The following is a 13,942-nucleotide window of genomic DNA, read 5'->3' on the forward strand; positions in this document are numbered from 1 at the left end:
TCATTTGGTTATGAATTCTAAACACTCCCCCTTGGAAAAAAAAAAAAAATCTGATACAATTTGGATACTACAACATTTTAATGACCTATGGCCTTGGCGAATGTTTGTGCTCTCTGAGCTCTTCTAGTTATAAAGTAAGTCTCTAACTTTGCTTTTTACATAATTTAACTTGAATCAACTCATCTCAGCTGTATTGTTTTTATTTTATATTCTTTTTTTCCTTTTTGACTGTAACTTTGCAACCAAAGTTAAAAAGCATTACGTTGCACAAAGATCACTTTTGCATTTGTGGTTGCGTGGCATTAAGCTGATGCCAAATAACATGGTTTTGTTCATTTCAGAAGTATTGATGGTGTTACCAAACCCAAGAATTTCCATCCATCTTCTACCTTTTATCCATGGTCGGGTCGTGGAGGCAACAGGTCCAGGAGGGAAACCCAGAACTCCCTCTCCCCAGCAACCCTCGTCAGCTCCTCCTGGGGGTTTTCAAGGCATTCCCAGGCCAGAGAGGATACATAATCCCTCCAATGAGTTCTGGGTTTGCCCCAAGATCTTTTCCCAGTGGGAGATGCCTGAAAAACCTCCAAGATTAGGTGTCAAGGAAGCATCCTAATCAGCTGCTCAAACCACTTCAACTGACTCTTTTTAATGCAAAGAAGCAGCAGCTCTACTCCAAGTTCCCCCCGGATGACGGGGCTCCAACCCCACAATTTGATGCCCTAAATGTTGAGCTTTAACAAATCCAGTGTGTGCTCAAATGTTTGTTTTTAACTGCTTGTAGTTACTATCCCTTAACCAAACATCTTTTTTTTTAAACACAATGGTTCTTACCTGCTTTATACCTCGAAACACTTGTGTGTTTTTGTGAAGTACTACCTTCAAAATTCCAATCTTAGATCAGAAGTCAGATCTCCCCAAGTGGTTGGGATCTGATCCCTTCTATTGATTCTCAAAGATGTTCAGCAATAAAGCTTTACAAGGTAATGGTCCTTAGTCGTCCTTAGGATCTCAGCAGGCTCCATAGTTTACAGACACGCTTGTACTTGAGAATCTTTCACACAACTTTCAACCACAAGGTGTAATAGGCCACAGGAGAATTCAGCTGCAATTCTCCTTGGAACGAGCAGCAAATGCTGTGCCACTTGTGAATTAATAAAACTGCCTCATACTTGATTCTTACCTCCTACATGAGGGTTTCAAGCACGTTAAAGCCCCCTAATGCGGATGTGTCACCACATAAGTTAGTAAGATGAATCTAGAAATCATCAGATGAAATGTAAACACATTAATTAATCTGCAAAAAAGGAAGAAATATCTTCTAGGATCCAGCAGTAGTGTTTCTGTGTGTATGTGTATGTGTTGCCATAGAAGAAGTTTGAAAATAGCTCCTTTTGAGTTGTTTTTTTTTTTTCCTTTTTTGTGTGTCTTTCTTCTAACTAGGTGCACTCTGTCACCTGCTCTATAATACTCTGGTAATAGTAAAAACCCAAGGTTAAAGTTAATCATTGAGTTTTATGTTTTCTGAAAGATGCAACTGCATATTTGGGCACATCCGCAACTAATTTGTACAGTTCTTCACAAATAAAGTACTAATACCTTCCTACTGTCAAGAGCCCCATAAAGGAAGAAAATAAACAAAAAAAGGGAAATATTGTGGGTGTGCTACAAGCATTAAGCATTCTAGGTGCTCTGGTACTCCCAACTGTTTTGACAGCTGGAAGTAACAACAGTATAAATGATGAAGTGTGAAAAAAGCCACATGTACCACGCACATGAAATGACTAATTTATTCCTGGTGCTCAGTAGGTACACTGTGGGTTACCACGCTGAATTAAAATGAGGTGACTTTAACCCGGTATCTTTGGCTGCTCATGGGTTTAATGTAGGTCGGTGCACTGTCAGCTCGGTATAATGGAACTGAGATCTGATCAGTGTTCACAAGCTTAATTTAACACATTTCAACATATGTGATACCCACGAATACACATCTCAGCTTCACACATACTTTTAAATTCAAACATGTTGTGTGGTTAAAGAATGTGACAGTGTAAATGATATCTTTCTGATGTAAAGCATTGTCTTTGAACAGAAAGTATTAAATCAAATTATATTCCAGTTTAGCAATACCCATGATTAAACTTTTTTTTAATCATGGGTACATTGAGCCAACACTTCACACACAGAAAAAAAAACATACACACATGTTATAACAGAACAATTAAAAGTACATAGAAGGAGTGTAGCAATACATGTAATCATACAGAACTGTCACTGATGTCAGAGGCAGGTGCATGCAAGCAGACAAACAATATGTTAGCCACAAGTAGTCACTCCCCACTCTAATCGAGAAGAGGGCACAAACTTAAAAAAAATATATATTTTTGCTAACTGCCACAAGGAGTCGGAAGGAACTCTACAGCCAAAGTCTATTTTATACAAAAACACAGGAGCTTGAAGATGCATTTGTTGGTTTTAAATAAGCTGTGAGGAAAAGGTTTGGGTTCCGATTGGTTTGTAGCAGCAGTGAAGCGTACAAAAGCACTCACAAAACGTGAATGTATGGAACTTGAAGAAAGTCGTTATTCTGTATGGAAAGCTAAAGTAGTCTTAATTTGCTGTTGCCCTTGGCGACTAATATACACTGGAAAATTTGCCACAGGCTTTTAATAGGAACCACCTGAGCATGAAAAGAAAAAGATAGGTGTGAATGCTTGGCATTCTGTGTTTTTTGGGGGGGGATTTTATTTAGTTATTTATTGTCACAAATTATTTGAAATAAACCAGAGGGATACCTTCAGTTTTGGAGATTATCAAACTTATTATTTAAAATGCGGCCTGCAGGACACTGTTTACAGTTTAAAATATATGAATAAGTCAGCACAATACAATTTTAATAAATTTTATAGTAAACTTACCAGTTGACAAACCCTTACTGGCTGTATGGTCTACTACTATAGAGCCCCACCCTCTAAGCAAGGATGGTCTGTTTATTTGTCTCTGCTTCTGAGAGAGTTATTGACTGTTTAAAAAAAGTGAAAAAAATACAGTTGACATTTTTTTTTTCCAGTTGTACTTACCTAATACTGAATCAAGGCCCCAGAACCAAGATCTGTATACAGAATCAGGATTTATGTTCACTGTTACATCCTTACATTCATGCAAATTTGATCCTCATTTAATTAAAAAAAAAAAAAAAAAAAAAAAAAAAAAAGCAATACTAAAACACAGCTTTTCCAGCTCTTTGTTAAAGGATCCCAGCAAGTACCTTTTCAACAGAAGTTTGGGTTGAAAAGGCTTTTAAACAGATTTGCATTTTCAATAGTCATTTGGGCTAAAATCTAGCTTAATTTGGATGAAAAGTGAAAGTTTTGTAGAAATTCAAACTTAGTTTTACACATATTTGGCCTTAGAGTAACTAAGATTGCTTATGTAGGACTTGTACATATGATGTCTGCCCTACAAGTTTTTCTCACCATTTATAAAATCAACCAGCCACACAAAAAAAAGGAAACACTACCTGCTTTTAAGATTGCACACACATTGTCTGTTGTGCAGTTAAGATAATAATTGTTAAGCTATGCTGACTGATTGTCTCGATTTTTATCATATATATACATTCAGCTTTCCCTTTAATGTTGTTCCAAAGGCATTTTTTTGTAAGCACACATTTCATCTGCTATTAAATTATAAATAAAAAAAAAACATAATTTTAACAAACAAAAATCTTCTCAACTATTCATAACAGAACAGAGGGAGTGTTTGGTACATAAATTATGTAATAAATCCACTTGGTAAAATGTAGGTCAAAACGAGGGGTGTGACTAAGCTCAACACTGAAATCACAGCTATTTCTCATCTTGAATAATAACTTTGTACAACCTGCCTTTGCTTTACTCAAACATTTTGTGTTTCATTTTGTTGGAGGGTAGGTAGCTAATAATAAATTATGTCCCATGTCAAAGCTGAACAGGGTACAATGGCCTCATACTGTTGAACCACATGACACCTGTACTGCACATGTTAGAAAACACCTAGGAGACCCTGTTTTTGTTTTTCACTAAATTAATCTGCACCACAACACCACCATTTCTGCAAATTAGCAGCATGACACAGTCTTTGTGAACATGAAAGAAAAGAAAAAAACACAGGTAAGTGAAGGAAATCCTACCTGAATTACAGCTGAGTTGGAATTAAAAGTAGGGGGAGAGAAAAAAGAAAAAAGGTTTTGATCAACATTCCATTTATCTCCGGTGAGGGAGGCAAGGATGGCTCAGTCTTCTCTGTTCATCACTGATGGAGGTTGGATGGGATGCCAGGTGTACTCATTTGTCTTTGAAATAATTGGAAATTAAGAGGATAATGAGGTCTTTGGGGAGACGTTGATGAGTGCGTCTGACATTCAGCTGAATGAGGGACAGAAGATATAAAACTCTTTGATTTTCCTACATAAGACAAATCTGTTAGGATTTCTCAAACTGATGCTTTTGAAAGAGGGCTACTACAGGATTTCACTTTTATTAGCAGATGCAAAGTAAAACAGATCCTGACAAGTGATACATCTTTAGTAGAAAAAAATCTTTGTTGAGGATCTGGAAAAAAAAGTACATAACAGCATGATTTCTGTACTGTTAAATGCAGTAATTTATGAGTTATTGAGGTATTTATAATGTGTAAAAACTTGTCAAAAAGCAATGTCAAAAGTATTTTTTTTGTAGTTTTTTATTGGATCCCAATTACCTCAAAGTTGGAAGTTTGATCTGAGAATGTCATCATGCCTGGCCTAATACAACTGTGTTCCAGTTGCAAGCCAAAAAAAAACCAGAGAAAAAAACCCAAAACAAACAACGACAAAAAACAAAAACAGTAGGATTTGCTAATTACCAGGCAAACTATCATTAGCAATACAAGCTGATAGAAATGGATTTCTCTGCATTTAAACATTTTACCAACATGTTTACTAAAAGCATTTGAACAACTGGAGAACTAAGATATATACTGAAAGAAGCAAAACAAATGTTTATCTCTGTAGGTATCACCAAATTTCACATGCTACTGTGTCAGCTGTATTGGATTTTCAGATCAGAGAAGTTCAGGAATCGCTGACTTTCTAATGTTTAGTTGATTTTCCTGACTTAGAACTGAATGGGAAATAATTGGAAATAATAATGGAATGCACCATTATTGTCCTACTAGCTAATTGCTGCTAACATGACCAAACCAAGTCCCTTCGCCTTGCAGTTAAAACTGGTTATGTTTGAAATAGCTGAAGATCTTTATTGAGATGTCTCTGGGATGGCAAATCTTTTACAGTAAATTTTGGGTTGTCTGATAGACAAACATGAGAAACAAATAAACCCTAAAGTTATTAGAGGATAATGTAAAACCAGCTAAGTTAAACAGATCAATGTAATAAAAACATAATCAAAAAATGCTTTACATTGTAAAAGAAGGCGACACTGAACTGCACATGGACAAATCTAGTAGGTCTCAATGACTCTGGAGAGACAACATGGGAGGGATGATAAATAAAGAAAAGAAAGAAAATACTTATGCCATTTGAAAGAACCACCTTACTTATTTTTATTTATTTATGTTTTATATACTATTATTGCTCTTATAAATATATGATTAAAAGTGTGTATTCTTTCTGGCCATAAATTGACTTGGATGTTACGAACTGTAACTTTATAGTCACCTTTACTGATCATAGAATCTATGCCTCAAGTCAAAAATCACTGATTTAGAAAGTTTCTATGTTTCGGTTGTAAAATGTATAGCATAAAACATAAAAAGGAGCCGCTGCACCATTGACTGCAAGGAATTATAACTAATTTTGGGTGGTAAAAAGTCTATTTTGTGTACTTTAGTAGGCTCAGTTAGGGTTAACTTCTGCATTACCTTTAGTAGAATGGACCTGAGGCTCAGCTCACAATTTTATCTTTGATTTTACCTTCATGCAACACCCACTTACAGACTGACAGCATCTAATAAAAAAACAGAATTCATAGCTGTTTAAATATGAAAAAGCATGAAGAATTCCTGTGGGTAGCAGGACCCCCCTAAGCAATGTTTGCACTGTGGTGATATTATTTGTAGAGCTGGTGGAGTAACAGATATACAGAGTGATCTGTGAAAACCTGCTGAGTAAAACAACATGTTATGGTGAATGGAAATGCCTAGTGTTCGTTCCTTTTTGCAGTTTTATGATTATGCATATTTACGTAGCTCATCAGATTATTCAGTATTATTCTTGATCTGCAAATAAAAAGCCATGCTGAGCCTAGCCTTGAGGGGATGTACTTCTGCTGCTGCTGTCCATGTCTCTTGTAGTGTTTGGATTTATTTTTTTTTTCGGATTACCTTAAAAGATTTTAAATTAAGCTAAATGTTTGCTTGGTCTCACCAAAATTAGCAGAAGTTTTAGGAGAATGAAAGGAAATGTAAACAGAAATAACAAAGCAAAGAACACACTGATGGAAAGGATGCTATAAAGTACAATGTCAGTTATGGAAGCCATTAACATGACAAGATTGTAAGCCCTAATTTTGACAATTTGACAAAAGAGTGATTCATTATGATTCGTGTTTCAAATGACCTATGTTGTTGTTTTTTTTATTTTTAAATATAACCAAGTAGGTTTACTGACAAAATACAATCAATATAAGACAAAGATGTTGTTTTAACAGTATTTTAAGTTAATATGTTACTAAGGTGACCAAGAAAGTAGCAAAAAAAAAAGAGAAAGAACAAAATCTGCAACGACTGATACTAGTATTACATGCCCGAATGTTCGTGCAAGTTTTGTTGTTGTTGTTAATCAAGAGTTTATATTGCAAGCAACATTGTTTGTCCCTTGACTCTGAATCCAAAGCTCTTAGGAGGCATTTGGAGTTCACGTGTGCCGATGTCATATTGAAATCACACAGCAGCGTTAAAACTATGCCCCACTTACTCAAAAGCTAATTTGTGGAGCCTGAAGAATGGCTTTCTCATAGCACAGCCAACTCCCAGCAGACTAGACAAATCTACAAGGGAGACTGATTTATTATGATGCTTGAGAAGACGTAAACACACAATAATCTGCTGCACAACCCTTTTTATTATCCCTCCCACTGTCTGCCCTAGGAGATAGGAATATTTGAAAGAAAGATGCAAATAAAGGACAAAAGAAACAAGTATTCAATTTATATAAGCACTCAGTACTGACAACAACCTTTTACATTTTATACCATACAATTGCATTGTTGTGGTGTGATATTTTCTCCCTACACACACAGAAATTTCCCTGAATAATAATTTCACTCCACTTTATTTCTGACAATGTACACATGCAGTTGTACAGATACACTTTAAGTCTCGTTTCCTAAATTGCTTCAATCATAAAAAAAAGCCTTGGGTCTTGTCCACATGGAAACAGTTTTTGTATTTGTTGTTTCTAAAAATATCCACAGAAACAAGACACTGTTTCTATAAATGTTTTCATTCACACAGAAACACGTAAAAAATAACCCAAAGTCTGTAGCAACTATGCCAAGTCTTTATGCGGTGCTTGAACACTGCCAAGAAAATACACCAAAAACAAGAAACAAGGTGTGGAACATGTGCATAAAGATTAGAACCATAGACAGAATATATAATTATACCATATTGTTAAGGCCCTTGGCCTGTAGAGGCTGTGTAGTCTCTTTGGTTTTTTTTTGTTTTTTTTCTTTATACCGATTCAGCTGTGGGAGCACATCCCACTGATTGACTGCCTGGAAGCTGCAGCGCAACCCGATTGGACCAGCAGGAGGTGACAAGCCAATTAGATGACGATGAGGTCCACCTGCACCCTATAAAAGGCTCCTGGACTCATTGCTCTAGTTTGACAGCTTTTTACATCTGATTGTTTTGAGTTAGAGTTATGTTATATTGTTGTTGGGGTTTTACCTTACTCATTTTAGTTTACCAGTAATTTTTGTTAGTCCAAGTTGATTGTTGGTTCAGTTGAAGTATATATCTTGTTTTTGGAACCTTTTCTTATAAATAAATTATTTTACATTTAACTTTCCCTCTGGACACTATTTATGTTACCACCCTGATCCCCTAGACCTAGACCACATATTATGCAGACTATGGTACCAATTTTTAACAGCAAAAATGAAATGAGTACATTTCCATGTGGACAGGATCTTAGATATTTTTATTTTTACTAAAAAATGTGTTATGACACCATAGAGATAAAAAATACAAACTACACAACTGATCAAGTTGCTATCTCACTCATGATGTCTAAAAACATGCAACTTTGAGATAGCTTACATGAAAAAAATAAAAGAATCAGATGACGTACAATGGTAAAAACCTGCTGAATGGTTGTTGATTGAGGCAGGTTGTTTAACGTAATCTACTGTGCTGTTTTTCGTTTCAGTGAAGCTGCATGATTGCTGGTCTGGATAAACATCTTCCCTGGTCTGATTACTTCATTAGAAGCTATAAAAATCTTTGCTTCTGGAAGATATGGCAGTTCCACTGCGGTATGGAGGCCTCCCACTCAGAATCCCTGACAATTTTACACATTGGAGTAAATAATCCTGTACTGAGCACCATCAAACTCACTGAGGCGGTGCATTCAGCTCTATTCACAGATCAAAGACTGACAAATTACAACAAAATGGCTCTGAATGTGCAGAAAGTGAAATTTCACCTGAAAGTCTGAAAATAAGATTGAGCAGTTTTGATGTAGCACTTTGAGTGTACCTTTATTTGCTCTGCAGCTCTCATCAAAGAACAAAAAAAAAAAAATCAGCTGTATTCAGGATGACCACCAGGTAAAAAAAAAAAAAAATAGTGACTCTTAAATATTTTTTTATGCTTTTAAAAGAAGGTTTATCACAATTTTTAAAAGAAAATGTTGATATAGACATATAGCAAATATTGTGAACATGTCAAGGTAATTCAGAAAAGTGGCTAACAGAAACAGAAATGAGCAATAAATGACAGGTTACTTAAGATATGCAGATCTTACCATCTGTTGCCCTTTAGTCACCTGCTGCTGAAGGCGAAGCGGGAGCATTAATGTTCTTGTCTGTTTCTGTACGTGTTCATTTATCTATACCATGAGTAAAATATCTCATAAATTGATTTTAATGAAGCTCTCAGGGAAAACAAAAAAAAAAGGGATGGACATCTTCAACTGATTATTAACTTTTGAAGTCAACCTAGTTCAAGGTGGCCGCTACTGGAAAATAAGCTTAACAAATGCAATCATGACTATAACTCAGTTAATTTGACAGATATTGAGCTAAAATTTGGTGTCATAGTAGGTGAGACTGACCCCTACATTATATTATGAGTTCTAATTGATTGCTTGAGATCTCTGTTTAAAACTTTGCCTTACCTATTACAATCCATTCTGCCTGTCCATTAGCAAAATATTTCAAGAACCACAGAACAGATTTTAATGAAACTTTCAGAAAGTAATCACTGAGTTGACATCTACACCTGATTAACTTTTGTAATCAACCCACATCTAATCAACATTGGCGAACACAAAAATGGTTTTACTTCAGTATTTTTTTAGATATTGAGGTATTGAGGTTCTGTGGAAAGTTTATTAACAGTAATATAATACATCTTGTAGATAGCTCTTTGAACAAATTTGTCAAACCAAAGTTTGGAGACATAAAATGTAATTAATACCAGATGATGCTACTGACTAATCTAAGCAAGGCTAAGCCCAAAGTGGCTGTCTTAAAACAACTTAAGTCTCAAAAACTGCATTGTGGTTAATAAGAACCCATTTATAAACTTTGTTGTATTTTTTGCCACATTTCTTTTTATTTAAATTTTTATGAAGAGTTCTGTGATTATTTGCATGTGCAAATATTGGCAGCTAGTTGTGACTTTTCCAATGCAACCTCGAACATTTCTGGCAGGACTATTGTAATATTTCAGCTGGAATAAATATTTAAAACAACACTGATGGTGCTGTAAAAGTTTATAAAATAGTATTGGCATAAACTGCTGTGAAAGTTTGAGGTTGGAGTTCCTTTAAGACAACCAATCCAAATTGGGTCTTGGAACAGCAGTCAACTTGTGGTCAGAATGAAACTTAATTTCCACAAACTGAGGCTGTTTAAACAGTTATCTACTACAGGCCACATTTTAACTGTTTATATTCTCTCCACAGAACCCCACTTCAAAAGATCTGAATTGTTGTTTTTAGTGTCCCACATATAACGTGACATAAAATACTGTTCATGAGGCCACTGGAAATTATTTTGTATGACAAACCAAACATGAAACTTTGAAATGTCATTACAGTTTTACAACTCCACTTCAATTAGTTGCATGTAACTGTAAAAAATCACAGAGGAACCTTTACATCCGCCAGTGTTTATGTTTTTATTCCAATTACTTTTTATTCCATTGTTGTTTCTATCCAAGGGCAGAGGTTTTCACACTCCATTATTTCCAACAAGCTGTTCAATTTCTGCAGCATGTGCAAACGGCAGCGATCAGGTGGCCATGTTGCATCTGTGATTGTATGAACACGATGCCTCATTAGACCTTTAGTGCCCTGGCTTGCCACAGTCCCATCCAGACACAATAGCCCATCTCATTATAGCTGTCCCTCGGCCACCTGACCGCTCCAGTGAGAGCCCTGGCAGCCATAGTCAAGCTGTTCCAGTTCATAAGCAACCAGGACCTTGTGTGCAGTCTAACATCTGCAGACCGGCTGCCTTTGACAACGTCAGGTGCTGCGATCTCCTGAGAACAGGTACATTTTTTCTTTCTTAACTTCTCACAGATTTTTACTTTATTTTTATAGCTTTATACAGTATGACCTCCACTTCACCCAACACTTCAAATTATAGAATACTTTGCCTTTGATTCTACAGGCTTTTGCTTTTTTTTTTTGTTTCTTTTTACTTTTGCTCCTTTACCAATGGCAATTCTCAGTGGTCCTGTCTGGATGTATAACCATCTCCTCTTGACCACACACATACCCACACACCTCTGTCTCCTCTGTCTTCCTGTCTGCACAGCTCCAGCTGTCGGCTCCCCACCTGGACAGTCCTTGGAGAATAGCCTTAAGTATTGCATGTTCTGGCTTCCGGTGCACTGTGGAGGCATACTTTCATACATGAGTGAAAAGGGTCAGGAGCCATGTTACATTTTTCATCTATGTGGGAGCCTTTAGTAAGAAAAAAACAAAAAACAAAAAACAAAAACAAAGCAAGTACTGCTGACATGTATTGAGTATGTAGCTCAGTGTCATCTTCTTCTAAGGAATTTAGTAACTTAATGAAACATAAATGAATTTAGGCCATATGCATTTCTTTAAGGAATGCAAGTTACTTTTCACCCCAGACTTTGCAACTGAGACCATTTATTTAAAAAAGATATAGCTCAAGAAGGCTATATTTCATGAAAATAATATTTTGTGTGATTACTTGTTATATTGTGAGATCTTGAACAATCAAATAGCACTTGAAGTATGTTTTGTGGGCCACTCTCAGCTACCACCATGCCACAGTTTAGTTCAATATATGTAAATATCAATAAGTAATAAACATTTTTTTGTGTTGGTAAGGTCAATTGGGTTGAAACCAAAGAGTACTTAGTTGAAGATGTCCACCCAATGATTAGGTCATGAATGTTTAATTAAACTCTGTTCTGTGATTCCTGCCATATTTTGCTTACAAACAGACATGCTTGACTTTAAAAGTTGATGCCAAAGTTTTAGCCCTCCCATGGCCTCTGCGTCAAGTTCCAAGGATTTTTCTTTCTCTCTTCAATTATGAGGGCTTTAGAAGTATGATTTGGAGTTGAGTCTCAGCTATTACCACACCAAATTGTAGTGCAATATATGTAAAAGTGACTGAATTATACCCATTTTGGGTTAGCAAAGATCAGTTGGCTGTGTTGGCCATCTCAGATTGGGTTGAGTTCAAAAGTTTATTACTTGTATAGCATATCCTCTGATTAATATCTGCAAGTTTCATTGATATCCATCCAGCGGGTCATGAGATATTTTGCTAACAGACAAACAGGGTTGACTTCAAGAGTTACTGCCAGATTTATAAGCAAAGATTTTTTTTACAATTTGTAGTGCTCTAAGGATTTGTTGTGGTTGATGTTCAGCTACTACCACAACAAATCTTTAAGCTCAGTGTCTGTACAATTGACTGAGTCATAGCTATTCTTTGTATTTGCTAAGTTTGTTTAATTGTAATGGTATTTTTGAATCAGGTTTACTTCAAAAGTTAATCAGTGGTAGATGTATATCTAATTATTACTTTATGACAGTTTCAATAAAATGGTTCATGAAATTTTTTGCAAACAGACAAACAAATGAGCACACTTATACACAGGCAAAAATGTAATTGTACACCTTTTTCCTTTAATAAAAAGTGATAATTAAAAGTGAGTTTCAGTCCCTTCCCACATAAAACAACATTACAATTTTAGGACGATTAGACAGATGTTAACATCAGATAATAAACAGCTGCTCAACACAACATAATAAAATCTTTCAAGGTCAAACATAGGTTTGATGAATGTGTTTTTAATTGGTATGAACACCAGAGAAGGTAAATTGCAGAAAAGAGCTCACACACTCCATCATGTTCAGCTGAACTCTGATTTGTTGTGACACACCCCTGCCGACAGAGCCTGCAGCGAGAAGACAGATTACTGAGACGCCGTGTCATAAACAACAAGCAACTTGTGTAAGTTTGTTGTGATGCTTGTACGTCTTACTTTTACTCTTACAAGTGGTAATGATGTACAAGTTTCAGCAATAGCGTTATTAGCTAGTATATTGTGACAAGGTCTGCATTCAGCATGTTTCATGCCAGTCTGTAGTGTTTGAAAACCTCAAGAAAACAACCTTTAATTGGTAGGAATTAACATGTGGCAACCAATCATTCAGATCAGTCTGAGAGCTGCATTAATTAACTCGAAGGATTGTGCAGAGCAGTAGCAGCTCCTGAGCATAAATATTAGCAGGGCAGACATTGGCTTCAATTAATGAATTGCTAACCTCCCAAATTTTACAATTTGTGTTACATTTTCTGTGAAAAAGGCTAGGCCATATGTTAATAAATATTAATTTTATTGCCTGTTTTCTTTTCTGTAGTTCTCTGTAGTTCACAAAGTTGTTGCCTTTTTCTTCCTTCCCCCCCCTATATTTGTGATATACCAGACAGAAGCATCCGTGACGATAAAAGTAGAGTGTAATAATTCACATGCAATATGTTGTTGGTTTCATTTTGTGTTAATGAACTGAAGTTGTCCGCAGGTTTTTTTTTGCAAGAGCTTTGTTATCAGACACTAAAGGCTAAACAACAATGTTTTTGCTTCTGTCTTTGTGTGTGTGTGTCTGTTTGTCTGTAGCATGAGTAAAAAAAAATATCATGAACCAACAGCAGAACCAAAGCAAAAATAAAAAATCTCACAAAGCAGTCGTTGGATAAATATCTACAATTGATAACATTTTTGTAGTGAACCCAATCCAAGATAGCCACCACATTCACCTGATCTTAGAAAACACAAAAAATGGCTACAACTCAGCCAATTTTACAGATATTGAGCTAAAATTTTGTGTGGTAATAGCTACACATTATGTACAATTCATAATTTGAGGACTACACATTGCACAATACTTTGGTTTTTATACTGGCATTCACTGTTTCTGTTAACTCTGTCTGCCTGTTAGCAAAATATTTCTTGAACCACTGGTCAGAGTTTAATGAAACCCTCAGGAAGTAGCTATTGGATGTACATCTACAACTGATGAACTTTTGGAGTTAAAATCAAGATGGCAGTCCAGCTAATCAGCATGAGCCAACACAAATGGCTATATATATAGTTAAATTTTGGTGTGGTAGTAGCTGAGAGTCATTCATAACACAGACTCTGAGTGTTACATCTTGTAATATTGTATGAGCCTGCA

The sequence above is a fragment of the Kryptolebias marmoratus genome, linkage group LG21, assembly GCF_001649575.2.
Source record: "Kryptolebias marmoratus isolate JLee-2015 linkage group LG21, ASM164957v2, whole genome shotgun sequence".
Taxonomy (NCBI): domain Eukaryota; kingdom Metazoa; phylum Chordata; class Actinopteri; order Cyprinodontiformes; family Rivulidae; genus Kryptolebias; species Kryptolebias marmoratus.